The sequence below is a fragment of the Neofelis nebulosa genome, chromosome X (assembly GCF_028018385.1).
Source record: "Neofelis nebulosa isolate mNeoNeb1 chromosome X, mNeoNeb1.pri, whole genome shotgun sequence".
Classification (NCBI taxonomy): domain Eukaryota; kingdom Metazoa; phylum Chordata; class Mammalia; order Carnivora; family Felidae; genus Neofelis; species Neofelis nebulosa.
The window spans coordinates 37,263,481-37,291,026 of NC_080800.1; the positions used below are offsets into that span (position 1 = coordinate 37,263,481).

The 27,546-nt window shown below is 38.5% G+C and overlaps 1 non-coding gene across 1 annotated transcript; it reads left to right on the plus strand.

Moving 5' to 3' along the window:
- The first annotated feature begins 24,742 nt into the window (after window positions 1-24,742).
- LOC131503266 (U6 spliceosomal RNA) lies at window positions 24,743-24,849 on the plus strand. The gene has a single exon (XR_009257370.1). It is a non-coding gene; the product is annotated as a U6 spliceosomal RNA (small nuclear RNA).
- The last annotated feature ends 2,697 nt before the right edge of the window (window positions 24,850-27,546 follow it).

Here is a 27,546-nt window from a genome sequence, read left to right on the forward strand (position 1 = left end):
ACAGATCCTCTTCCTACCATATTCCTGGGATGCTTCATGGCTCAATTTCTATCACTTCCCTCTCTTCAATTTTATATCTTTATTTTCACCAATGAAAATAGCTTTATTGTTTTGAGTTTACCTTTGCAAAAAATCCAAACATTTTAGAAAAATGTACTAAAAAAAATTAAAAGTTTTATGAAATCTCACCACCCAGATTCTCACCATTAATGTTTCGGGAGAACATCCTTTTATGTAGGCAAGCCTGTTCATGTTGTACTTCTACTTAAATGAGATAATACCACACATGCTGGTTCCTTTAAATTCTAGAAAGCTTTTGAAAAACGGAGTTTTGTTGACACCCTCCCCACAACTGTCCCACTGACACACACAGTAGCCAATGTAAAAAACCTGCTGTTTATTCTTCAGAAATTTCTCTGCAGTCCTATAATTTTACACACACACACACACATGCACACACACACACACACACACACACACACTATTCAGAAGTGGTTAACAAAAATAGGATCTTTGTAATGTACTTTGCTGGATCTTCCTTTTCCACTGTAATTGCATCATCCTTTTCTATGGCTGCCTAATGTTCTGTGCTCTGACTGATTGACATTAATTTTGCTTCCTTTCTTCTGCCACTTCAAACGTTGCTACAAGAAATATCTCTGTATGCATGACTTATATACTAAAGATTTATTTATCATACTGACGTTTTCGTTTCTATGTGACAGAGTCCAAGAAATAGGATTTCTGAGTTGAAAAGTATGTGTAATTATAGTTTTAACTAATAGTGCTAAATTACTTTCCAAAATGATTGCTTATGATATCCTCATTATATTTTTCCATCTTTATTGAGATATAATTGACAAACAAAATTGTATATATTTAAGGTTTATGACTTGATGTTTTGATGAGTATGTATGATGAAATAATCACCACAATAAAGCTAATTAATCTATCCGTCACCTCATAGAGTTACCATTTCTTATGTGTGTGTGTGCACGCGTGTGTGTGTGTGTGAGATGAGAGTGATTAGGATCTATCTTCTTAAGCAAATTTCAAGTACACAATACAATACTGTTGACTATATTCACATTACTGTACTTTAGATTTCCAGAACTTACTCATCTTGCATAACTGAGACTTTGTACGCTTTGACCAACATCACCACGTTTCCCCCTCCCTCAGCTCCTGGTGACTGCCATTCTGCTCTCTGTTTCTATGATTTTGACCATTTAAACAATTTTTTCTTTTTTCTTTTTTTTAAAACATTTATTTATTTTTGAGACAGAGAGAGACAGAGCATGAACGGAGGAGAGTCAGAGAGAGAGGGAGACACAGAATCCAAAGCAGGCTCCAGGCTCTGAGCTGTCAGCACAGAGCCCGACGCGGGGCTCGAACTCACAGACCATGAGATCATGACCTGAGCTGAAGTCGGACGCTTAACTGACTGAGCCACCCAGGTGCCCCTAAACAATTTTTTCAATGTTTGTTTGTTTATTTATTTATTTATTTATTTTCAAGAGATAGAGCATGAGTGAGGGAGGGTGCAGAGAGAGGGAGACATAGAATCTGAAGCAGGCCCCAGGCTCCAAGCTGTCAGCACAGAGCCCGACACAGGGCTTGAACCCATAAACTGTGAGATCATGACCTGAGCCAAAGTTGGCTTAACTGACTGAGCCACCCAGGCACTCCTATGATTTTGACTATTTTAGACTCCACATGTAAGTGAGATCTCACATTTCTATGTCTGGCTTATTTCACTTAGCATGATGTCCTCCACGTTCATTCATGTTGCAAATGTCAGGATTTCCTTTTTTAAGGCTGAATAATATTTCATCATATTTATAAATTATATATGCAAATCAAATATAATATGCATATATGCATTATATATATTTACATATACAAACATTTTCTTTATACATTCAGCTGTTAATGGACAGTTAGGTTGTTTCCATATTTTGGCTACTGCAAATGCTACAATGAACATGAGCATGCAGGTATCTCTTCAAGATGTTGATTTCATTTCCTTTGGATATATACCCAGAAGTGGGATTGCAAGATCATAAGGTCCTATTTTTAATTTGGGGGGAACCTCCATACTGTTTTCCATAGTGGCAGTACCAATTTACATTCCCACTAATACTATACAAGCATTCCCTTTTCTCCACGACCTCATCAATACTTGTTATCTTTGTCTTTTTGATAACAGCCATTCTAACAAGTGTAAAATGATATCTCATTGTGGTTTTGATTTGTATTCCCATGATGATTAGTGCTATTGAATACTTTTTCATATACCTTTGGCCATTTCTATGTCTTCTTTTGAGAAATGTCTGTTTAGGACCTTTGCTAATATTTTAACTGGGTTATTTGTTTTACTTGTTTTTGCAACTAAATTGTATGAGTTCCTTATATTTTGGATATTAGCCTCTTATGAGACATATAGCTTGCAAGTATTTTTCCCATTCTGTAAATTGCCTATTTACTCTGCTGATTTTTTCTTTGCTGCGCAGCAGCTTTTTAGTTTGATGCAATCCCACATTTCTCTTTCTGCTTTTGTTGCCTGTGCTGTTGGTGTCATATGCAAAAAATCATAGCCCAGGCCAACGTCAAGAAGGCTTCCCCTTACATTTTCTTCTAATGCTTTTATGGTTTCAGGTCTTATGTTTAAGACTTTAAACCATTTTGAGTTGATTGTTTTGTATATGGTGTGAGATAAGTGTATAATTTTATTCTTCTTCTTGTGACTAGCCAATTTTCCTAACACTATTTATTGAAGAGATTGCTTTTTCTCCATGTGTGTTCTTGGCACCCATGTTGAATAGTAGTTGACCATAGATGTGTGGATTTATTTCTGGGCTGTTTATTCTTTTCCATTTGTCTCTGTGTCTGTTTTTATGCCAGTACCATACTGTTTTGATTACTGTAGATTTATGATATATTTTGAAATCAAGAGGTGTGATGCCTCTGGTTTTATTCTTCTTGCTCAAGATTGCTTTGGCTATTGAGAGTATTTTGTGAATCCATATAAGTTTTAGGATTGATTTTTTTCTATTTCTGTAAAGAATGTCATTTTGATTTTTATACAAATTGCACTGAATCTGTAGATGACTTTGGGTGGTATGGATATTTTAACAATATTAATTCTTCCAATCTATGAACACAGAGTGTCTTTCCATTTACCTGTCTGTTAGCTTATTAGTTATATAGTTTATGATTTTATTTATTTTAGTAGTTTCACTCCCAGTATGATGGTGTGATAAGCATCATGACTCATATCCCAATAAAACTGATGAAATATACAAATGACCCAATCATTTAGAATCTCAGGAAATGGTCCTGTGGGCACACAGTAAATGAAGAAACATATTTAAGAAAATGGTCTAAAACTTGGTAAGAATTGCAAGAATGACCTGTGCCATCCTTTCCTCCACGCCCACATTAGCAAGATGGTAATTCCACTCCAGACTGGTAAGCCAAGAATACATGGCTCCCTGTCCCCTCAGATCCCATTTAGAGGGCTCTCTTCCAAGGATGGTCAAAGTGTCAACATTTCTAATCCTTCTCCTACTTATCTGTTGCTGAAACTAAGTTCTGCATGAGTGAGGCTGAAAGGTGAAACTCCCATCTTCTGCTCAGCTCCACTCATGGGATTGAAGCTCTGTCTTGGGTATGGTGCATCTTAGAATACTGAGGCCCAGATCACCTTTGCCCTGGTTCATGGAGCAGGGTCTATGCTGAGAGATGCAAGCTGATGCCCCACTCTCCCATTCACTGAGTGTCCAGCTCCTAAAGCAATGGGGTCACTGAGAAAAAGAATGTTCTCTCTGCACTCAGCAGCAGAGTCCTGATTTAGAATTTGGGGCAGGGGAGAGAAGCAGACTGTAGAACAGAGAGTTTCAAATCTTCATCCAAAGGATCTTATTTGATTTGCAGCAGACATGAAGAAATTTCAGCCTAAGAGACTCACAAAACAGGGAAAGTTGTGGTAAAAGTCAATTGGGAGAAGATTGGTAGACTCATTGGAGATGTAGGCTAAAGTGTAAGCAAACTAGTTTTCCATAGAGAAACAGGGAAAGAAACAGCTGTCTATCCTATAATTATTATTATTATTTTAAAAATATTTCTTTTTGAGAGAGAGCAAGTGGGGGAGGGGCAGAGAGAGATGGGGGCAGAGGATTCAAAGTGGGCTCTGTGTTGACAGCAGACAGCCCAATGTGGGGCTCAATCTCATGTAACCTGAGCCAAAGTTGGATGCTTAACCGACTGAACCACTGAGGTGCCCCATCTCTTTAAGTGTTTTAAAGATGTAATTCCATTGTCTTCTGCCTTTTAGGATTTCTTTTGAAAAGATAGTTGTTGGTGTTATTGCAATTTTGATAGCAATGTCTTTCTTCCCCTCTGGAAGCTTTTAATGTCTTTCTTTTGGAAAGGGGTTAGACTTTTAGGAGATTTATGCAGTTCCTTTGTATTTATCCTGCTAGGTGTCCATAATGATTTAGGATTAATATTTTCCTGCCTTTTTTTTAGTTTTGGAAAATCTTGGCCAGTATTTTCTTCAATCATTGTTTTTGTTTTTTCTCTTTCTCTGAGACTCTGATTTATACACCTTAGATCCTTTAATCTTATTCTATATGTTTATTTCATGCATTTTTCCACATTTTAATTTTATCTCAATTGTGGATATTTTATATTGACCTAATCCACTTCACCAATTCTTTCTTCTACTATTTAATTTATCTAGTGAATTCTTAATTTCAGTGAATGTGTTTTTCAGTTCTAGAATTCCATTTGAGCCTTTAGATATATGTATATAGATTTCAATTCTCTGGTGAAATTCTTCACCCATTTCTCTGCTTTCTTAAGCATATTATGCATAGTTATTTAAGTTTCCTATCTGATAACTCCAATATTTGAATTCTCTGTTGATGTGCTTTTATTGTTTGGTTTTTCTCTTGATTTTAGGCATTTATTCATGTTTCTTGACATGGTAACTTTTTTTAATTGGATGAAGGGCACTGTGTATTAAAAATTGTAGATGCTTCAGCTGATGTTAAATTTCTCCAGGCAGAGAGACATAGTACTGGAAGATCACCTTGATCCAGTTGATGGCAGGTGTTAGCCTTATCATGGCTGGTCTATTCCTAGTTTCTTTTTACTGGTAGAGTATCACCCTTAGTCTTAGGGCTTTTCCCTTATGAAACTTCAGTTTAAAGCCTTCTATGTTTAAAAGGGCTCCCTGGGTTAATTGAGCCTTAACTTCATTCTCTGATTCCCTAGCACTATCAGAATTCTGATATCTTTTATTAGCTTTGCAGCCCCCCAACTGTTGATTTCTTTTTGTTTTTCTGGGACCCCCATCTTGAGTATGCACACAAGTTAGGAATCAGTAAACATCTTAAGGTGAAATTGATTCTAGAGGTTTGTTTTTGTTTTTGTTTTTGTTTTTTGTTCACTTCTCTCCTATTTGAATTCTGGTCTCCTTGGCAACACCACATTTTTACTTTGTTCTCTGCAACCCTGAGAGATTTCCACAGCCCTGACCACTATTTACTGCTAAGCCTCTATTTCCCAGTGCACTGAACTAGCAAATGTACTAAAGAAAAAGTCAAAGGCAAATGAGGGTCTCACCACACTGTACTTCCCAACTCTCTGAAATTTTGACCCCTGGAGTTTGCCTACCTTGTTACTCTTCAATGACTTCACACAGATACTTTATGCATATGAACTAGTTTTTTAAATGGTTCTTGGCAGGAAGGTTAGTCCAAGACAAGTTGCTCCTTTGTAGCTGGAAGTTGAAGTCTGTTGCTTTGTGTTTTGTAGTATGTTTGTTTTTTTGATTTTTCAGACTATCAATATGGATCTCAAAAGTGACCATATTCTCTTTCATTTCATCCACTGACTTTTAATTATTTTACTTTATTTTATTTTATTTTATTTGGAGAGAGAGAGAGAGGGAGAGAGTGAGAGAGAGGGAGAGAGAAAGAGAGAAGAGAATCTTAAGCAGGCTCCATGCCCAGCACTGAGCGAGAGGCAGGGCTCAATCTCACGACCATGAGATCATGAACTGATCTGAAATCAAGAGTCAGACATGTAACTGACTGAGCCACCCAGGTCCCCCTCATCCACTGATTTTTAAAAAATAATTTTATTATTTTTAAAAATTCATATCCAAATTAGTTAGCATATAGTGCAACAATGATTTCAGGAGTAGATTCCTTAGTGCCCCTTACTCATTTAGCCCATATCCCCTCCCACACCCCCTCCAGTAACCCTCTGTTTGTTTTCCATATTTATGAGTCTCTTATGTTTTGTCCCCCTCCCTTTTTTTATATTATTTTTGTTTCCCTTCCCTGATGTTCATCTGTTTCGTCTCCTAAAGTCCTCATATGAGGGAAGTCATATGATTTTTATCTTTCTCTAATTTCACTTAGCATAATACCCTCTAGTTCCATCCATGTAGTAGCAAATGGCAAGATTCCATTCTTTTTGATTGCCAAGTAATACTCCATTGTATATATATACACCACTTCTTCTTTATCCATTCTTCCATCGATCGACATTTGGGCTCTTTCCATACTTTGGCTATTGTTGATAGTGCTGCTATAAACATGGGGGTGCATGTGTCCCTTCGAAACAGCACATCTGTATCCCATGGATAAATGCCTAGTAGTGCCATTGCTGGGTCGTAGGGTAGTTCTATTTTTAGTTTTTTGAGGAACCTCCCTACTGTTTTCCAGAGTGGCTGCACCAGCTTGCATTCCCACCAACAATGCAAAAAAGATCCTCTTTCTCCGCATCCTCGCCAACATCTGTTGTTGCCTGAGTTGTTCATGTTAGCCATTGTGACAGGTGTGAGGTAGTAGCTCATTGTGGTTTTGATTTGTATTTCCCTGATGATGAGTGATGTTGAGCATCTTTTCATGTGTCGGTTGGCCATCTGGATGTCTTCCTTGGAGAAGTGTCTATTCATGTCTTTTGCCCATTTCTTCACTGGATTCTTTGTTTTTTGGAGGTTGAGTTTGATAAGTTCTTTATAGATTTTGGATACTAACCCTTTATCTGATTTGTCATTTGCAAATATCTTCTCCCATTCTGCTGGCTGCCTTTTAGTTTTGCTGATTGTTTCCTTTGCTATGCAGAAGCTTTTTATTTTGATGAGGTCCCAGTAGTTCATTTTTGCTTTTGTTTCCCTTGCCTCTGGAGATGTGTTGAGTAAGAAGTTGCTGCAGCCAAGGTCAAAGAGGTTTTTGCCTGCTTTCTCCTGGAGGATTTTGATGGCTTCCTGTCTTACATTGAGGTCTTTCATTCATTTTGAGTTTATTTTTGAGTATGGTATAAGAAAGTGGTCCAGGTTCATTCTTCCACATGTCGCTGTCCAGTTTTCCCAGCATTACGTGCTGAAGAGACTGTCTTGATTCCATTGGATATTCTTTCCTGCTTTGTCAAAGATTAGCTGGCCATACGTTTGTGGGTCCATTTCTGGGTTCTCTATTCTGTTCCATTGATCTGAGTGTCTGTTCTTGTGCCAGTACCATACTGCCTTGATGATTAAAGCTTTGCAATACAACTTGAAGTCCGGGATTGTGATGCCTCCTGCTTTGGTTTTCTTTTTCAAGATTGCTTTGGCTATTCGGGGTCTTTTCTTGTTTCATACAAATATTAGGATTATTTGTTCTAGCTCTGTGAAGAATGCTGGTGTTATTTTGATAGGGATTGCATTGAATATGTAGATTGCTTTGGGAGTATTGATATTTTAACAATATTGGTTCTTCCTATCCAGGAGCATGGAATATTTTTCCATTTTTTTGTGTCATCATCAATTTCTTTCATAAGCTTTCTATCGTTTTCAATGTATAGATTTTTCACATCTTTGGTTAGATTTATTCCTAGGTGTTTTATGGGTTTTGGTGCAATTGTAAATGGGATCAATTCCTTGATTTCTCTTTCTGTTCCTTCATTGTTGGTGTATAGGAATGCAAGCAATTTCTGTGCATTGATTTTATATCCTGCAACTTTGCTGAATTCATGAATCAGTTCTAGCAGTTTTTTGGTGGAATCTTTTGGGTTTTCCATATAGAGTATCATGTCATCTGTGAAGAGTGAAAGTTTGACCTCCTCCTGGCCAATTCGGATGCCTTTTATTTCTTTGTGTTGTCTGATTGCAAAGGCTAAGACTTCCAATACTGTGTTGAATAACAGTGGCAAGAGTGGACATCCCTGTCTTGTTCCTGACTTTAGGGGAAAGCTCTCAGTTTTTCCCCAATGAGGATGATATTAGCGTTGGGTCATTCATATATGGCTTCTATGATCTTGAGGTATGATCCTTCTATCCCTACTTTCTTGAGGGTTTTTATCAAGAAAGGATGCTGTATTTTGTCAAATGCTTTTTCTGCATCGATTGACAGGATCATATGGTTCTTGTCCTTTCTTTTATTGATGTGATAAATCACGTTGATTGTTTTGTGGATACTGAACCAGCCCTGTATCCCAGGTATAAATCCCACTTGGTCGTGGTGAATAATTTTTTTAATGTATTGATGGATCCGGTTGGCTAATATCTTGTTGAGGATTTTTGCATCCATGTTCATCAGGGAAATTGGTCTATAGTTCTCTTTTTTAGTGGGGTCTCTGTCTGGTTTTGGAATCAAGGTAATGCTGGCTTCATAGAATGAGTTTGGAAGTTTTCCTTCCGTTTCTATTTTTTGGAACAGTTTCAAGAGAATAGGTGTTAACTCTTCTTTAAATGTTTGGTAGAATTCCCCTGGAAAGCCATCTGGCCCTGGACTCTTGTTTTTTTGGGAGATTCTTGATTACTAATTAGATTTCCTTACTGGTTATGGGTCTGTTCAAATTTTCTATATCTTTCTGCTTCAGTTTTGGTAGTTTATATGTTTCTAGGAATTTGTCCATTTCTTCCAGGTTTCCCATTTTATTGGCATATAATTACTCATAATATTCTCTTATTATTGTTTTTATTTCTGCTGTGTTGGTTGTGATCTCTCTTCTTTCATTCTTCATTTTATTTATTTGGGTCCTTTCCTTTTTCTTTTTAATCAAACTGGCTAGAGGTTTATCAAGTTTGTTAATTCTTTCAAAGAACCAGCTTCTGGTTTCATTGATATGTTCTACTGTGTTTTTTTTGTTTTTTTTGTTTTTTTTTGGTTTCGATAGCATTAATTTCTGCTCGAATCTTTATTATTTCCTGCCTTATGCTGTTTTTGGGTTTTATTTGCTGTTCTTTTTCCAGCTTTTTAAGGTGTAAGGTTAGGTTGTGTATCTGAGACCTTTCTTCCTTCTTTAGGAAGGTCTGGATTGCTATATACATTCCTCTTATGACCGCCTTTGCTGTGTCCCAGGGGTTTTGGTTTGTGGTGTTATCATTTTCATTGGCTTCCATGTACTTTTTAATTTCCTCTTTAACTTCTTGGTTAGCCCATTCATTCTTTAGTAGAATGTTCTTCAGTCTCCAAGTATTTGTTACCTTTCCAAATTTTCTCTTGTGGTTGATTTCGAGTTTCATAGCATTGTGGTCTGAAAATATGCACGCTATGATCTCGATCTTTTTGTACTTGCTGAATGCTGATTTGTGTCCCAGTATGTGGTCTATTCTGGAGAATGTTCCATGTGCACTGGAGAAGAATGTATATTCTGCTGCTTTAGGATGAAATGTTCTGAATATATCTGTTAAGTCCATCTGGTCCAGTGTGTCATTCAAAGCCATTGTTTCCTTGTTGATTTTTTGATTAGATGATCTGTCCATTGCTGTGAGTAGGGTGTTGAAGTCTACTATTATGGCATTACTATCGATGAGTTTATGTTTGTGATTAATTGATTTGTATATTTGGGTGTTGCCACATTTGTGGCCTAAATGTTTACAATTGTTAGGTCTTCTTGGTGGATAGACCCCTTCATTATGATATAATGCCCTTCAGAATGTGTTGATACAGTCTATTTTAAAGTCTAGATTGTCTGATATAAGTATGGCTACTCCAGCTTTCTTTTGTTGACCATTAGCATAATAATTTGTTCTCCATCCCCTTACTTTCAATCTGAAGATGTCTTTAGGTCTAAAGTGTGTCTCTTGTAAACAGCATATAGATGGATCTTGTTTTCTTATCCATTCTATAACCGTTTGTCTTTTGATTGGAGCATTGAGTCCGTTGACGTTTAGAGTGAGTACTGAAAGATATGAACTTATTGCCATTATGTTGCTTGTAGAGTTGGAGTTTCTGGTGGTGTTCTCTGTTCCTTTCTAATCTTTTTTGCTTTTGGTATTTATTTATTTATTTATTTATTTATGTATTCATCTTTTCTCCCCTCAGAGAGTCCCCTTTAAAATTTCTTGCAGGGCTGGTTTAGTGGTCACAAACTCCTTTAATTTTTGTTTGTCTGGGAAACTTTTTATCTCTCTATTTTGAATGACAGCCTTGCTGGATAAAGAATTCATGGCTGAATATTTTTCTGATTCAGCACATTGAATATATCCTGCCACTCTATTCTGGCCTGCCAAGTTTCTGTAGATAGGTCTGCTGCAAACCTGATCTGTCTTCCCTTGTAGGTTAAGGACTTTTTTTCCCTTTCTGCTTTCATGATTCTCTTCTTGCCTGAGTATTTTGTGAATTTGACTATGATATGTCTTGTTGATGGTAGGTTTTTGTTGAATCTAATGGGAGTCCTCTGTGCTTCCTGGATTTTGATGCCTGTGTCTTTCCCCAGGTCAGGAAAGTTTTCTGCTATGATTTGCTCACATAATCCTTCTACTCCTATTTCTCTCTCTTCCTCTTCTGGGACCCGTATGATTCTGATGTTGTTCCTTTTTAATGAGTCACTGATTTCTCTAATTCTTAAATCGTGCTCTTTTGCCTTAATCTCCCTCTTTTTTCTGCTTCATTATTCTCCATAAGTTTGTCCCCTATATTGCAGATTCTCTGTTCTGCCTCATCCATCCTTGCCTCTGCAGCATCCATCTGTGATTGCAGCTCAGTTATAGCATTTTTTATTTCATCCTGATTAGTTTTTACTTCTTTTATCTGCACAGAAAGGGATTCTAATCTATTTTTGACTCCAGCTAGTATTCTTATTATTATGATTCTAAATTCTGGTTCTGACATCTTGCTTGTGTCTGTGTTGGTTAAATCCCTGGCTGTCGTTTCTTCCTGCTCTTTCTTTTGGGGTAAATTCCTTTGTTTCATCATTTTGAAGAGAGAAAAGGAATTAATGAGGTAGAAAAAATTAAAATTAAAAAAATGTTAACATTAAAAAAATGTTAAAATTAAAAAATTAAACACACACACACACACACACACAAAATCGAATAAATGATGCTAGATCCTAGGTGTGTTTTGGTCTGGGTGTTGAAAATGGCTTGTTAGATTAGGGAAAAAAGGGGGGAAAAAAGAAAAAAAAGGAAATCATTTGAAAAATTCAAAAAATGAATACACTGTACTAGACTAAAATGAAAAGATGGAAGTCAAATAAAATTTGAAAAAAAATTACACAAAAGTAAAGAATATTTTAGAAAAAAATTAAGGAAAATATTGTTAATAAAAATTAAAAATAAAAATGAATTTTTTCTCTTTCTGTATTCAGGAAAAAGAAAAGAAATGAAAAAGAGAAAAAAAAGGAAATCATTTGAAAATTTGAAAAAGTTAATACACTGTAGTAGACTAAAATAAAATGATGGGAGTAAAATAGAATTTGAAAAAATTTACATAAAAGTAAAAAATATAGTAAAAAAATTAAGGGAAAATATTTTTAATAAAAATTGAAAATAAAATGAATTTTTTCTTTCTGTATTCAAGAAAAAGAAAAAGAGGGGCGCCTGGGTGGCGCAGTCGGTTAAGCGTCCGACTTCAGCCAGGTCACGATCTCGCAGTCCGTGAGTTCGAGCCCCGCGTCAGGCTCTGGGCTGATGGCTCGGAGCCTGGAGCCTGTTTCCGATTCTGTGTCTCCCTCTCTCTCTGCCCCTCCCCCGTTCATGCTCTGTCTCTCTCTGTCCCAAAAATAAATTAAAAAATGTTGAAAAAAAAAATTTAAAAAAAAAAAAAAAAAAAAAAAAAAAAAAAAAAGAAAAAGAAAAAGAGAAAAAAAAAGGAAATCGTTTGAAAACTTGAAAAGTGAATACACTGAAGTAGACTAAAATAAAATGATAGAAGTAAAATAGAATTTGAAAAAATTTACACAAAAGTAAAAAATATAGTAAAAATATTAAAACTATTTTTAATAAAAATTGAAAATAAAAATGAATTTTTTCTCTTTATTCAAAAAAAGAAGTGAAAAAGAAAAAAAGAAAGAAAATTAAATAGATGGAACTGCTAAAAGATTGAAATATGACTGAAATTACTATGTTTTACCCTAGAAGTCAGACTATGTAGCGCTTTATAGTACATAAATTAAGCAGGCGGTGAGACTTGTGTTCTCGAAGAGCTAAGTTGGCCCAGTTGGGCGGGGCTCAGCGTAACGGCTCCGCTCTCCACTAGATGGCGCTGCTAGCCTACTGGGGTAGAGTGCTGTGGCGCTCTATGCATGTATGTACGTGCATGCGCGGGAGCTGTTAAAATGGCGTCACCCACCTATGCATTCTCTAGTATCAGAGCTGTGTTTTCCCTGATCAGCAATCCCGCACCCGTCCTTTGTCTTCAGCTTTCGTCCACTCCCGCTTTTACACTATCCGTCACCCAGCCTCAGGTAGTACCTCTCTCCTGAGTTTTGTCTCAGATGCGACTGTTTTCCCTGGCCCCTTGCTTCTGAGGGACTGCAGCTTTGATCTGCTCCGCCCCTCTGTGGGAGGGTCTTACCGAGCAATGGCCGAATGCCGGCTGCGCCCAGGAACGCTTGTGGGACCCTGCTGCTGCCGGTGCCCAGAGACTGCGGCCGGGTGTCAGCCCGCCCCACAAAAACTTTGGGAGGTAGTGTAGCAGCAGCGCCTCAGGGATTATGGAAAATCACAACACGCATCTGGCCCCAGGCTTCACCCTTCACGACCTTTTTCCGGCACCAGCGAATGTGGCCGTTCTCTGGGTTCTGCTGGGCCCAGGTGGCCTCACAGCCTCTACCAAATGTCCTTCTAGCAGTGGAAGCGCTTTTCCCCGTGTGGCCCGAGAACCTCCCGGACCCCACTCTGCTCCTGGGGATTCGCCCTTCCCACCAGAGCACCGCCTGGTATCGAGCTGCGGAGTTGCAGCCTCTGCAGTCTTAATGGAATGTAAGCCCTCTCCTTTCTCCCTTTTTAGTTTAGTCCCTGCGGCTGTTTCCAATTTTCCACTTTCTCTCCAGCTGCTTTTGGGGAGGGGTGCTCCCCCCCGCCCCCGTCTCCATCCTCTCTCTGCCCGCAAAAGTGGCTCCCTGCCCTCTACAGCTTCTTTCTCCCAAGGTTCAGCTCTCCACGCCGCGTACCTGCTGAGTTCTGTGGTTCAGGTTGTGCAGATTGTTGCGTTAATCCTCAGATCAGTTTTCTAGGTGTGCAGGATGGTTTAGTGTTGCTCTGGCTGTATTTCATGGATGAGAGACATACAAAAAACTTCCATGCTGTTCTGCCATCTTGGCTCCCTCCAGTCACTGATTTTAAGTGAAAAAAAAAATCATGTTTCTCGGTCCCAGAAAGTCTTATTTTGAACCATGGTTGATCATCACTAGGTGTTCTTTCTTTTCCTCCATGTTGTCACCTGTATCCTTTAGTAATTCTGTTTCAGTATTGTAGTTCTTCTCTGGCATGTACAGGCACCAGGATGAAGCTTCACTACTCACTCTCTTTTCTGATCGAAAGACCGGACTTTTGCAGCGTCTCTGGCAGGGAGGACTCACCTCCAGATTCAGTTCCCCTACTGGTCCTCCCTAGACCATTCCCTATGGCTTGTATTACTCTTCCTCTGAGGTAGGGAGCAGATTTACCTCTAGGAACTGAGAAGCTCTGGTTGTCACCTCTAGAGGTTTTTTTTTTTTTTTTTTTTTTTTTGCCACAGGAGTTTCCTAGCCTCCATTTTGGTCTGACGGGAAGCAAAATTCTGTGCCAGCTCTTTCCTCAGGACTATAAGTTGTTCACCTAAGCCTTCCTCACTCTCTTCAGCCCCTACATGCCTCCTGGACCCCGTGGATGCTCCTGTTCAGAAGTGAGAGACATTTTGATTGGCATTGTAAAGCACTGGACAGCAGGGATGCATATTTCTGCTGACATCTTCCCAGAATCCCCGTTAACCTTTTTTCCAACTCTGAATGTAGGTAGTGCCCCCAGGAAACTAGGTCAAGGTCATTGGTGCATAGATAACCATGGAAGCTAATAGTCTTAACAGTATTAAACATTGCTTAGGTTAAGGCATTTAAAAATCAGTATACCATCAGCAAAGAAGCTAAAGAATAGTTTAGCGAAATGAACATTTGGTTTAAAACTCTGAATATTATACCAGCAAACATGATTTAGTTGGTTCTGGGTCCCCATGAAAGAAGAGTAAATAAATAAAATTTCATAAAATTTAGGAATGTTTGGTATCAATTCCAGCACTTTCCAAACTGGCATTAATTAGAAGCTTAATAAGGGTGTTAAGTAGGTTTGTTTAACTCTTAAACAATGTTAAGTAGGTTTTTGTTTTGCTGTTGGACTTGTCAGTGCCAGATTTACCCCAATGTGTATTGTAAATCTCCAAGGAGGGAAAATCAGTGGTCACAGAGAGCTAGTGATTGCTGTTTAGTCATTGAAATATTGCTCTATTTCAGTGACTGGTGAAATAACAGATCATTCTGTCAGTCATCAATGGCATCCTCTCTTGACTGGGCTATTGTGTTTTGGTTTGGATTCCCCCCCAAAGCATATCTTATGAGTATATCTGACTGGAGAACTTTATTTGAGACATAATGTCAGGAAGCACTACTAGGGACATAGGGCACTGAGACAGGGAAGAGAAAACAGCCAATAGAGTGTGTTAATGTGGGTAATTGGGGATCAGGCTTGCTAAGGACCTCTAGGTGAGGATATAGAACATCTTATTTGACAGGCAAGGAAGCTGAAGAACTTATCAACCAACTCTCCTGTGTCTGTCTGAGGGTAGTGTGTAGAGAACAGTGATTCCCAAGGGGATATGGGTTGATTGCCAACATTGTCTGGTACATATTGTAAACAGATTTGCAAAAGGTCATGCATATCACATTTACACTGTGTATTTCTTGTCTGTGTTCCTTTTGTCCCTCATACTGCTGCTTCTTGAAATCCTACCAACCTTCACATTCTGTGTCAAGTAGTATGTCCTCCAGAAACTCTTCCTTAATTTTTCCAGCTATAAATGATACTCATTCTGTTTACCTTCATAGCATTAGTTTTAAACCCTTACTTGAATAACTTTGCTCTTCTCTCATGCAATTTCCTCCTATTGCATTATAGTTATTCATAATTAAATCTATCTCTCTTACCAAGACACTTAACCCTTGAAGGGAGGGATATATCTCATTCATCTTTCTAAACTTGCAGCACTTAGCACAGTGGCTTGGGCAGGACAGGAGCACAATCAATGTTTGTTGAATGACTGAAGGTCTTCAGATTCTATCACAAAAACAGCATTAGCAAAGTCTGATTTAATACATGAAGAATTCAGTTGTTACTTCTACAAGTAAGTGGATGGCTTGAATCATTTATTCTTGGAACAGTCATTCTCATTTGTTGGATGGAGTTTGTATCTGGATGGCCAAACATTTAAATAAATGCCAGGAGGGGCTGGGAAATTTCCTTATTCCATCTGGACTGCAAGACACGTGTATGGGTGGGTCTGTTCTGAAGGCATGTTTAGAAGTAGTTAAGTATGTCCTTGGGAATTTTCTGATTTTATTCAGGCAGATGTTTTCTCTAACTAGTATTGGTCTTTGTTTAGATAAATAGGAAAGTCAGGATAGTTCCCTTTGGCTTTTTTAATAGAAAAAGCTGTGTTTCTTCTGCATTCATAATGAATGTTTATAGTCATTTTTATATATTAAATGCTATTAATCAAGAGAAGTAATCTGAGTTAAGCTACTGCCCTAAATAAGTAAAAAACGGGGGTGTAATTGTAAATGGCTTCCCCTCTCCTATTTTTGTACTGTTCTACTTAATATTTGGCAGATGGAGTATGAATAGAAATGCTTAAGTTGGAATGCTTTATGGGGTTTTAAGCTGTTGTTAATTAGTCGTGAAATAATTTTAATTACTTAAAAATTCCATTATGACAGTGCTTCAAATATGTGTCACATATTGGCAAACTATTACAGACCATTGTCTTGTAAACTATTTTATTTACACTTATATTGATGGGAAGAAAAATAAGGTGAATATATTTAATATATTTATAGAGAAGTGATTTGACAGGGTTAAGAAAATCTATTTACCTCAAATTGGGCTATAAAAATCCATAAGCCTTTGGGTTTTTATCAGTGGTTCAAAGCGATTACTTTTTAAAAAATGGAAAAAGTAACGTGAAGGGAAGAGGAACATCAACTGAGTGTAAGCACCTTCCTCCAGATTCTTCTTTTTACCATTTCAATTCCTTAAAATTTGTTTAAGTTTATTTATTTATTTTGAGAGAGAGAGAGAGAGAGAGAGAGAGAGAGAGAGAGAGAGAGAAAACACACGAGCAAGCCGGAGAGTTGGCAGAAAGAGAGGGAAAGGAGAATCTCAAGCAGGCTCTGTGCTGACAGCACAGAGCCTGACTCGGGGCTTGAATTCATGAATCATGAGATCATGACCTGAGCTGAAACCAAGAGTTGGATGCTTAATCAACTGAGCCACCCAGGTGTTCCACTATTTCAATTCTTTATTTCAGCTATTTGCACTTTTGTTCCTAGCCCAGAAGAAGGAGGTGACAGTCATGGCTATCAAAAGTAGCCTTTTAAAAGCTGTAGGAAGATTTGTTGAGGAAGGCTAATGTTATATATAAGGAATTAGAGAGTAAAGAGAGATTCATTCCTTTATTCATTAATCATTCGAATATTTGTTGAATTAATAAATATTATTCAATATTTGTTGAATTAATAAATATTAATAAATAATAATAATATAATTAATAAATATTAAGACACAGTTCTTAGCTTCCAGAGATTTATGTCAGTAGGAGACAGAACACATGTAGTCATATGGCTATTATAAAACATAGACTATGTGAGCACGTGAAGATAGGTTAGAAAATATTAAAAAAAAACACAAGAGGGAGAATCACTTCAAGTCTGGGGGGTAGTGTGGTGGTGGAATCTAGGAAGACTTCTTTAAAGAGGTAGCATTTGAGTCCTATCTTGAAAAGTGAGTAGAATTTTAATAGGCAGGTAGGAGAATATTTATAAGAGATACATTACCCTTTTCTCCTTCCTCTAACTGTACCTTCTCCTGTACAGCCCAAGTATGCTGGGGACAGCTGGCTCCATTCCAAGCTCCAGGGACAGCCTTCCAAGCAGATCAGCATCTTCTGTTCCCAAGGCTGAAGTAGAGAAAGGTCCAGGGCAATCAATGGGTCAGAAACACAGGTGAGGTTTCTGCATCAGCGATCTGGGCTGGAGGAGGATCAAGAACTGGAAGTTGAAGTGATTGGTCAGTGGAGCTGTAAGAGTGCTGGGGACTTGGATGGAATAGCAAAGGTCCTGGATCTATCACTTTGGTGGGGGAAGTTGATCCCATTCAGAATGGTATCAGATTTGACTAACAGAGGGAAATGATTCCCAAGGCATGTCCAGAATCCAATGCCTTTTAATGCACTGGCTTGGTTCCACCTGATCATTCAGCCTAGTTTTAACATGACAACCCCCACCCCCCAACACTGTGATTAATTCTTCAATTGTATCTTCATGAATGTCTCAGATCTGTCCACTTCTCTCTGTCCCCACTGCTGATAGTCCAATTTCCCCCTAATTACTTCTCATCCATATGACTGCAATCCTCTATTAAGTGATCTCCCTGGCTTCTTCCCATTTCAGAATGACCTTTCCAAAACAAAAATCTTGTAATGCTAGTCCCCTGCCTTGTCTTTCATCACTTCTCAACCTCCATCTATGCCATAGTGGCTCTGAGCATGTGACGGCTTCCTAAACATAACAGTACTCTTTTTTTTTTTTTAATTTTTTTTTTCAACGTTTATTTATTTTTGGACAGAGAGAGACAGAGCATGAACGGGGGAGGGGCAGAGAGAGAGGGAGACACAGAATCGGAAACAGGCTCCAGGCTCCGAGCCATCAGCCCAGAGCCTGACGCTGGGCTCGAACTCAGGGACCGCGAGATCGTGACCTGGCTGAAGTCGGACGCTTAACCGACTGCGCCACCCAGGCGCCCCAACATAACAGTACTCTTTACCTGTACATGTGATGGTTCTTTGCCCATAACCATTGTGTCTCCTTCCCTCTACCCCCAGCTTATGCCCTAAGCCTCTCTCAGTATGAATATTTGGGGCCTCTTCCCAATTCCCAATCTACTGAGACTCTAAGGGGGTTGATGCATTTAGTCTCCTTCTGTGGCTGTAGAGGTGAACAGTGCACAGCAGAGCACTGACTGGTTGCAGTGAATTAAGTGTTTTAAAAAAATGGAGTGCAAGACTGGCCTCTATTCTGGCTTTTGCCCCAACTCTCATGAAGTTAACAGTGAGCGAGGGCAGAGCATTGGAAGACAGGCTGGCCATTAACCAAGGTCAAGACAGCCAGAAGTCAGGGTCTAGAGGGACATGGGCTGTAGAGCAGTCAAGGGCTTTGAAATAAGAGTGGGAGAGCAAACCGTTGAAGGCTCTGGACTCTAATGCCTCCCCTATCTTCTAGATTTGTCTTCCCCAGCTTGTCTGCACCACCCTCATCTCCCAAAGGTGGCTGATGTGAAATTATCTTGGTGCTTAAGGGGACTGCCCTGCATTATTTTTGAGTCTCCTCATGAAATTTAATAACAGATACTTCTAGTTTTGAAAAAAGTTTGCATTTTGAAAAACTTGCCCAGCAACATTCATGTCTAAGTTAATTTTGTTCTATAGGTAGAGAGGGCTAATTAATTAATTCATAAGAATGCGTTTTTTAGAATAATTCCTCTTTTGCCTCATGCTGTGTGGAATTTTAACTAAGTACCAGATAAATTAGTTCTGCCTTTGTGGCATTTTCCATAGCTAATGTTTTACAACTGTTCAAAAACCTAATCAGTCATTGTAAGACAGCAGTTTTTGCAGCTGCATTACAAAGAAAGTGGCATGGTCTGGATTTGTCATCTTCCCCAATCTTGATGTTTTGGCAGTTGGACTCTTATTAATAAAGACTAAATACACTCAGTTACTCAACAACAGTTTACTGAGCATTTAGTATAAACAACACATTGTGTTAGGCACTGGCAGGGATACAAGTGTGCAAAAGGGCCCATTGCAACTCTCAGGGAGAGAATCTGGTAGGGAATATAAGACACAGAGAAAAAGGAAAAAAACAGAAGGAAAGAGGTATAAAGGGCAGTAGTTATTCCATTGGAGCACTTGAAGAAGAGTTATTGGAGTCTACAGGGAGCAGAGGTGAGGAGGGAGGAAAGGAATGTCTAGGCAGAGAGAATTCCATGAGCGAAAGCTCAATGGTAAGAAAATACAGGCCTTGTTTAAGGAGTGCAAAGGGAGTATTTGGTATTTGGGAAATGTTGATTGGGGCAGAGTACCCAAGGCTTTAAAACATGCTGATGTGATTGCTTATTTTTATTTTTTATTTTTTGCCAGTAGTTCTTACAATGAGATCTACAGACCTACAAGATTCATGTACTTTCTTTTAGACTATTTTTATAACAACAATGGATTCTTTCTCATTCATATTATATGTACATTATGGGTCCACTGTGGCTCTGTTTCACTCTAGGACACAAGCTATTGCTACGGCATCCATCTGGAGCATTTCTGGTTGGCAGGGCAGAAGGAAAATAAGGAAAGTCACGCCATATCATTTAAAGCTTTTGTTCAGAAGTGATGCATATCATTGGCCAAATACAGTCTACGAGAACTAAGAAAGTTTTATTTTTTTAGATTATCACCTAAAAAAATGTTGATGTAATTTGGAGGACCTGCACATTCACCTTTAGACTGAGAACAGCCTTGACATTTCAAAACTATGTTGGCTTCAGTGATTAGCTCGCATCAAATAGTACCGCTGGGTTGTTTTATGAGTGCTCCCTGGACTATCAGAGGCAATTGGAGAAAGTAAATGATCCTGATGTTTTTGCCCCAGTTGAAGCCAAATGACATCACCAGTGTACAATGAAGATGTCTCAGGGCTTTGAACACAGAAGTGGAAGGATTTAGTCATCACAGGTGCATTGCAATATAAGTGTGCCAAACAACAACAGCAACAGCAAACAAATGTGTGCCATAGCATTTCTACTATACTTATGTTTAAGATGATAATTTAGTTTGGGGCACCTGGGTGGCTCAGTAGATTAAGCGTCCGACTTCAGCTGAGGTCATGATCTCGCAGTCTGTGAGTTCGAGCCCCGCGTCAGGCTCTGTGCTGACAGCTCAGAGCCTGGAGCCTGTTTCAGATTCTGTATCTCCCTCTCTCTGACCCTCCCCCATTCATGCTTTGTCTCTCTCTGTCTCAAAAATAAATAAACGTTAAAAAAATTTTTTTTTTAAGAATCCAGGTGTGTGGTAGGAAGAGTTTATGGGAATGGAAAAGAAGGGATAGATGGACAAGATGTTGGCAGAAGCATCAATGGGAAGTTTTCAGGGACTACTTTGATGTAATGGAGGGGAGGAGAGGAAGGAATCAAGGCTCTCTTGAGATTTTTATTCCCTGTAAAAAAAAAAGAAAATAGGAGAACCATGAGCAGAAGAAGCTAGGGAAATCGAGAATCAGTTTAGCAAAGACAGAGTTTAATTTTATTTAAAATTTAAAAAAAGATTTTATTTTACCTTTTAAAAGTTTATTTATTTATTTTGACAGCAAGAGAGAGCACGCATGAGTGAGTGGGGGAGGGGCAGAGAGAGAGGGAGAGAGAATCCCAAGTGCCACAGGGCTGAACTCACAAAGCATGAGATCATGATCTGAGCTGAAACCAAGAGCTGGATGCTCAACTGACTGAGCCACCCAGGCACCCCTAAATGATTTTGTTTTTAAGCAATCTCTATACCCAACACGAGGCTCAGACTTACAACCCTGAAATCAAGAGTCACACTCCACCCACTGAGCCAGCTGGGCGCCCCAATAGAATTTAACTTTTGACATGATATTTAACCTGTTAATAATAGTTTTCAAATAAGTCAATACGTTTAAAAGACATAAAAGTAAAGAAGAAAAATAATGCTTTTTGAGTAAGGGATGCTAGTATACTAGTTTACCTATAAACAGTATTATTTTTATGTCTCCAGTACCTAGAACATTGCTTGGCACATATAATGCATTCGATAAATGTTAGATGAACTGAATTAGTTGAAATGAATTAAATAGGACTCTTTGAAAAGATTAATCACTTTGATGTCTTCTTCTGGCGTTACAGCTAAATAAGAGCTTCGAAGAACCCTGCTGTTTCAGAGCAAATAATATTCTGCATAGAACATACTTCTTGAGACATTGCTTGTCTTCCCAGAGGAAGGGGATATATATATTCAGGGAGCACTCCCAATATACCATTGAACTGGAGCGGGAATGGCAGGGAATCAGGACCAGGGAAGGGAGCCGTGGGGGGAGGCAGACTCTCCGTGAAAATATGTGGCAACAGAGGCGTTGCTGTTGGGATAGTGAGCCTTGGGACAATGAGAAGGTAGGGAAGATGAGTCCTGCACTGAGCCAAGCCCTTCAAGCTGAAGTAAGCCCTTGGCTTCTTGGAAGAAGCAGAAGCACACGCTCTTTAGAGGAAAGCTTTGCCAGATTTTGCCCACCAAACTCCCACTAATTAAATGGAAATGGTGAGCTCTCAATCAAAGATTATGAAACCCATGGTAAGGAAATTCAGAAAGATTGAAAACCAGCGGGAACAACAAATAGTAGATTTGGACTCTTCAAGGATGGAGATATTCAAGTGATCGGGTATTGAGCATAGAGCAGTTGGGTTTAAGGAAATAAAGGGCACAATGGTAAATCTAAGCATACAACAAGATTCTATCAGGAATGACCAGGCAAAATTGAAAAAAAAATTTAAATCTGGGAAATAAAAAATACAAGTGTTGAGATAAAAAAAAAATTCAGTAGCAGATTAAACAGCATATTAAACAAAGATGGAAAACAGTAAAGAGAAATAGAGTGCTCCAGGGTATATATACATATATATGTATATACATACATATATACATATATATATATATATACATATATTAAAAAAACCCCAAACCTCCAAATATTTATCTACAGAAAAATGGATTAAAGGATGTTATAGTTATAAAATGGAGTAATAAAAAGCACTGAAAATGAATCACCTGTTGGGGGGCCTGAGTGGCTCTGTCGGTGAAGCATCACACTATTGATTTCCACTCAGGTCGTGAGCTCACGGTTGTGAGATCGAGCCCTGCATTGGGCTCTGTGCTGAGCCTGGAGCCTGCTTGGGATTCCCTCTCTCCCTCTCTCTCTCTGTCCTTCCCCACCCTCTCAAAATAAATAAACATTTAAAAAATGAACTGTGTTTCCAAGCAACAACATAGATTATTCTTGGAAGCATAATCTTAAGTGAAAAAAAAATCAACTTCCAAAACCTCATATAAAAAGCTGTGTTTGCTTTTTAGTGCTCAAAATGAGGAAACTCAATAGCGTAGTGTTTAGGTGCACATATACCATAGATAAAACTATAAAAGAGGAATAGAATGATAAACCAAATTTAGGATGGTAAATGCTTCTGGTAGGGAGGTCGGAGGATTAGTTAGGAAATAGTGCATGGGTAGATGCAAATTGTTTACAATTTTATAATGCTTAAGTAGTAATTTTGTTGATTTTTATTATATTCCTATGCTTTATTATTTATTTAAATGGTATAGTTTTCTTGTCCATGCATAAAACATATAAAAATATAAAAAGAAACAAAATATTTTAAAATTAACCTTTTACAAATTGGGAGTCATTGTTTTCTGAGTGAGCCGTTTGATTTGACCATAATTTTCATCTAGCTTCCTCAAGTAATCCACCCTTTCCTCAAGTTCTTTATTCATAATAGTTTCTGTGGCATACTCATTTTTTTCTGGGACAAATCCCAAAGGAAACCTTTGATCATTTTTGTTTAACGGTTTCTCCTCCAAAAAATGTTAGTCACATGAAACTACCAAAAGATTTAAACAGTCCCCAATGAAACATCTGTTATCCACCCCCCCCAAAGTCTTTTAGACCATGTCATTATGATGCAATAGTTCATTTGAAAAAATTTAACTTCATTTTATTTCCATAGGTCTGTCATGTTCTGCGATGTATTGGTTCAAGTTGCCTAGGAAGATGAAAAATCTGATAAAGGAAATTCTGAGTTAAAAAATGACACATACAGACCAAGTGACAGTGGCTTCTGAAGAAAAATCTTGCATGTCCTCCTTCTTCCCCTTTTGGGCATAGCTGTCCTTTTCTCTCTAATTTGGACATCCTAGGAAATGATTTTCCAAGAAGTGTCTTCTGTTAGGAAAATCTATTGAGATGTCTCTGGGTTCTCCACTTTGACACCCAAGCTGCTAATCTCTGCTGCAGAAAGTGGTGCAAGCTTGAGGACCATGTCATTCGTGATAATGGCCTCTAGCTTCACCTGGCCTGCACTGCCATGCCAATATGCCTACCCCAGCAGCACTGTTCTGTTTTCAAGAGATGGAATGAACCTATAACTCCACAGAGACAACAGACACAGGCTAGGCATGAAGTCCCTTCATCTTATACCCCATCTCTCTACATTGAGGGTTTTCCAGTTCTTATCTTATGTTGGCTCTCTGTAGCATTTAATGCTACTGACCTTGCTGGACAGGAAATGTAAGTTTAGTGAGCAAGAGTGAGATTATAGGGTGGGGACTGGGTGAACCAAAGAGCTGATTTTTGCTGTGTGAGAATGTGAACTGATGATCTTCTGGGCTTTCTAAAGATACCGGAGCTATGGATGTTAACTAGCTACAGAAGCCCAGAAAACATCTACCCTTGTGATTTCCCGTATGATGGAGACTTTGCCTATTTCTTCCATGCTCAATTCTGGTTATCTTAAGGAATCTGTTGTGGCTTCAGCCACAGCTGGACTACAATGCCTTCCCCTCTTCACCTGCTTTTGCTGGAATGGTGGGAGCAGTTTTCTGTGTTGGAGACCAGATGCCTTTTCTTGTAGAAATGCTCAATTACAGTTGGACCAGAACCCTTAGTGCAGTGTAATCCTTCAGATACGTTGTGGGTTAAAGAGGCATGCAACTCTGCTTTTGCGTGGGAATCTAAACAACCTTTCATGACATTGCTTCTAGGGGAAAATGCAGTTTGAGTTCCAAATAATTGCCTTATAAACAAACACATTCAGTGCCTGTGTTGGGAACTGCCTGTTCTGTGAGCTAAGAAGTTAGTTGTTTTTTACAAAGTGGATTTTCCCCTTCTGTCCTTAGGTCAGCCATGCTTTTCTGAATCATGTGTTGTGTGTTTTACATCAATTAAAATAATTTTCTCTGAAATTATACTAGAACATCTGTTCATTCATCCATCAATGTGTCTATCCACTTCTTTGAACAGTATGCTCATTTTTAGTGTGCTATTGATATAGTATTTATTAAAGTCTTTCTACTTTTTACCATTCTTGTACCTGCTAAGGATTTTTGTTGGCATTGAGTGTATGTAGTTTTCATGCACGAAAGCTAAATGGAAAGTTTCAGTACTCGCTTTGGCAGCACAGATACTAAAATTGGAACGATGCAGAAAAGATTAGCATGGCCCCTGAGCAAGGATGACATACGAATTTGTGAAGCGTTCCAGATTTTCCAGATGTGTAAGTAGAACTTTTGTTAAATCAAAAAAAGAAAAAAAGAAGAAAGAAAGCTTCATTGGTCTATACGATTCTCTGCTATATGCTAAGGTCTTCCAGGGCAGGACTAAGTCAGTCTCCTTTGCACCCTTTTTGCTTAAGAAGTCTTTTCTTGCACTGAACTGAAACACCATAGTTCTGACCCGTTTTGAAATACATTACCATGGCACTTGGCAATGAAGAACTTACCTCATTATAGCTGTCTTTCTTGGCCACTGAGATCAATCAGGTTCAAATCTAGATTAGGTGATTATTGCTTTCAAGAATAAAGAAATTCTTTCATATCCTTGTGGTAGGCACTGGCTTGCTCATCACACACATTTCCTCCTCTAATGTGAGGGCATTTCCCAAGATCCTTTGTAGTGAGAGGTGGCCAAGTTCTAGGCAATGAAAGGTGAATGGAAATGAGCGTGCCACTTCCAGGCTCTGGCTGACAGACACTTCCCATGTATAACTTCCCATGCTCTTTCCCTGTTTGTTGGATGAGTGCAGAGGACTGTGAGGCCCAGGAGGAATATAGAGTACCCAAGATGGAAGTAGCCTGGGTCCTTGAGTGACCATGTGGAAGTCCACTCAGTCAGCAACACCCATTTCCGACGTCACATGAATAAGAAATAAATTTCTACTGTATTCAGTCACTGAGATTATGGGGCTTCTCTCTTTTAGAAGCTGGCATCACCCTGACTAATACAATTTTCCTTAAACATATTTGAGAACTGTTTTGTCCTTTGTATATGTAGATGATGATTATATTCTGATAGCAGTTCTCTGATACCAACTGGGTGTTCTACAATTCAAATCAATTCGATTCAATTCAATTCTGACACTAAGTAGAGTTAGCCCAAATCCCTTAACCTACAGGTTAAGGGGCTCAGTCCTATAATACTTCTCCCACTTCAGACGCCAGCTACATACAAGTCCTGGGTATTCCCAAGCCACCTGCACTTCTGCCTGGCTAGCTACAAATCTGGGAGTTCCCATGACCACTCCTACCTTCAGGTTCAATAATTCACTAAAATGACTCACAGAATCCATAGAAAGTGTTGTACTTATGATTACACTTTTATTGTAGAGGATACAACTCAGGAACAGCCAAATGAAAGAGATGAATAGGACAAGGTCTGGGGGGCAGGTGGCATAGAGCTTCTATGCCCTTTCCTTGTGGAATCAGGGCACACTATCTTCCAAGAGCATCCATGTGTTCACCATTTCATTATGTAACATGATGGATTAAATTATTGGTCACAAGATTGAACCCAATCTCCAGCTTCCCTCCACTCCTTAGAGGTGGGGTGGGGGTGGGGCTGAAAAGTCCAACTGTCCAATCATATGCTTGGTCTTTCTGGTCACCAATCCCATCCTGAAGTTATCTAGAGACCCACCACTAGTCACTTCATTAACATAAACTCAGGTATGAATGAGAGAGGCTCCTTAGGTATAGCAAAAGACACTCTTATCAGGAAATTCAAAGGATTTTTGAAGCTCTATGCCAGGATTGGGGGACAAAGGCCAGAAATATTCTTTATTATATCACAATGGTAAATGACAAAGGTCAAAAATTTATTGTTGGAGCTTATTGACCAAAGAAAGTCTCTGAACAGGAGCTTGCCCACTAGACCATTTCTCCTCAAGCTCTAAAATTTTCTCCTGCATCCTGGATCTTCTTAGTTCCTCACCTCTGTTACACCTCTAACATGCACATCCTTCCCAGTTCAGTTAGAAGGAAAGTTCACATTCATAGCTGAGTGACCAATAGTCTGTTTAACTTCACTATTGCTTTGTATCATTTTATGCCTAGAATTCTGCTTTGTTGATCATTTTTTTAAATAACATTTATTGCTATTTCTGATTATAAAGTACACATATGCTAATAAAAACCTTATACTGAAGGATAGCTACTATTAATATTATAGTATATTTGTTTACAGTCCTTTTGCATGCATGTCTTTGTGGAAAAATTTTTTCTCTTTATACAGTTACGATTATATTGCATATTGTTTGGTAATGCATTTTTCCCTTGCCTTTATATCACAAACATCCCTTAGGTCATTCAGTATTCCTTGAAAACATCACTTTTATGGCAATAAAAATCCACATATGTACTGTGTCTATAGATATATCATAATTTACTTAGACATTTCCAGGTGGTCTGAGTATTTTGGCTTTTGTGTTCTCAGTGTTATAAATAGTATTATGATGACTATCTTGTTTCATAAATCATTCTGTATTTTTTGATTATTTCTTTTTTTTAAATTAAAAAAAATAATGTTTATTTGTTTTTGAAGGAGAGAGAGACAGAGCATGAGCAGGGCAGAGACAGAGAGAGGGGGACACAGAATCTGAAGCAGGCTCCAGGCTCTAAGCTGTCAGCACAGAGCCTGATGTAGGGTTCGAACTCACAAACTGTGAAATCATGACCTGAGCCGAAGTTGGATGCTTAAATGACTGAGCTACCAGGAGCTCCTGATTATTTCTTTAAAATAGGTTTGTAAATGCCCCCATTCCTTTCAAATGCAAACATCTAATATATTTGAGGTTATTTACATTTTCAACAACATGTATATCTTTAAGAAGAACAATTTGGCACCAAATCATAAGAATGAAAATACTGTTTGTATCTTTAACCTGGTTATCCTCCATTGGGAAGAAATCCC